The sequence below is a fragment of the Triticum dicoccoides genome, chromosome 6B (assembly GCF_002162155.2).
Source record: "Triticum dicoccoides isolate Atlit2015 ecotype Zavitan chromosome 6B, WEW_v2.0, whole genome shotgun sequence".
Lineage (NCBI taxonomy): Eukaryota > Viridiplantae > Streptophyta > Magnoliopsida > Poales > Poaceae > Triticum > Triticum dicoccoides.
The window spans coordinates 322,507,135-322,509,172 of record NC_041391.1 but is presented as its reverse complement, the minus strand read 5'-3'; positions in this window follow the sequence as shown (position 1 = coordinate 322,509,172).

Below are 2,038 nucleotides of genomic sequence, written 5' to 3'. Positions count from 1 at the left end.
AACCATCTCGTAGTCGTCGTCGTGGGTGAAGGTCGAAGATGGCACATCATCTCTCTCGTCGTGGATGAAGGCCGAAGATGGCACAACATTCAAATGCGAAGATGCCTTGAGAACACTTGGCGAAGATGCCGAAGTGGTGGTAGTAGTCATAGCTCCGTCTTGGTGGTGCTTGTCTCGCGGTGTTCTCTTGTGCTCATGAAGTTTGGTCGTAGCCCCATGTAAAGCTTTTTGGGACTTGTAGGTGGACTCATCGCGAGCATCTTCATCTTGATGGTGTTGTAGTGATTGAGCTCGATGACGTTCCGAAGATTGGCCACTTGAGCATCGCCGCCTGGAAGATGACGAAGGGGAAGAAGACTTGTAGTTAGCCAACATGTCACGTACTTGATCCCTTTGTTCGGCCAACTTGGTGTCGAGGTAGTCTCTTGTCCGTGCTTCAAGTTGATGAATGTCGGCGGTGAGTCGCACAATGCCTCGCGTTGCTCGTTGTAGTCCGAAGATGGGCATTTTGGTGATGTAGTTGTTCATGCCGTCGTTGTCGTGGAAGACCGGAGATGAAATGCCTTGCCTATCCATCACAAGACTTGAGTAGAGGTGAGTAGGAAATGAGATAAACAATACCAAGTTACCTTTTCCCAAAGTTGAGGATGTATCCCGTTTCACTCAATGTGAGATGAAAGAGTAGTGGAATTGGTACCGGACTTGTTCACTCACACCTATCAAGTAAAGCTTATAGGGGAGCTCGGTGAGGATAGTTGCACAAAAATTTGATGCAAATGTTAGCAAGAGTTAATAATGTTGGAAAAGATTCACAAATTCGCAAGTGAAACAAGTAGACCAATAGCAATATGTGGAACACGGAAACACACACACGGAGATAAATGGGGTCGTGCAACCAAGAAATGAGCACAAAATGTGGAATCCACGGAAAACGCTTGTGTTGCACAACTCAAGAGAGACGCTAGCACGATTGCTCAATAGGCGGATACGACACTTGTGCACAACCTATAAGATGCAAGATGTATGAGCTTTCTATGCCAAGTATGCTATGTGTATGATGTTCCCGATGTTCTTCTCAAGATGATCCAAGATGATCGGATATGACAATCTTATGTGCAATGTGGTACGATGCTAAGGCTCTTGCTCACGAGCTCTTTGCTCTCTTTTTGTTTAAAAGCTTATTCTCTTTCTCTTTTTTTGATATGGCCACTTATGCAAAATGCAAAAACCAAGATAGCAATTGTGTATATGCGGGAATGGTCTTGTGACACAAGGGATGATATGATGATACCAAGATGATACCAATATGATATGGTATGTATGCAATGGAAGGTATGGATCACTAATGTGCACAAGTAACATTGCCGGCAATACTCAAATGGCTAGTCTCGCTAGGCAAGTGACGCAAAATGGGCTAAGGGGTTAACAATGTAATGGCAAGAATGTACAAAGATAGGATACCACAATACCAAGATGATATAGAGGGTACCGTTCTTGCTTACGGTTTGGTTGTCAAATTGGTGAAGTGGTCGATGTCGATGACGACCTCGTAGCGATGATAAGTGGCGGTATTCTTGATGTAGATACCAAGATGATGTAAACCCGTCCCTAAGTAGCCGAAACACCTTAGGAAACGGTAAAAAACCGCGAACTCAAAATCTCAAGGAAAATGTCAAATGGTGGTAGCGGAATGCGTTGGTGGTTCCGGAGTTAGCAATGCAGAAGTGGTGGTGGTTGTTGATGACGAACCAATCGTCCCTAAGTACCCGAAACACCTTAGGAGACTCAAGTCACCACTCAAGCAACCACAAATGCTATATGGATAAAAATGGGTTAGGTTGCTGAAAGCGATGGTGGTTTTGCGAATGATATGGTGGATGGCCTATGCAAAGATGCCAAAATGCCAAAATATTTGATGGAGTCAAATGGTGTTGGAACCTATCTAGATGGATGGGGGATGTCAATAGCTACTCAACGAGCTAAAGAACGTCAAAATCAGACTCCGGAGGTGAAAGTTATTGCCGAAACGGTGATGGGG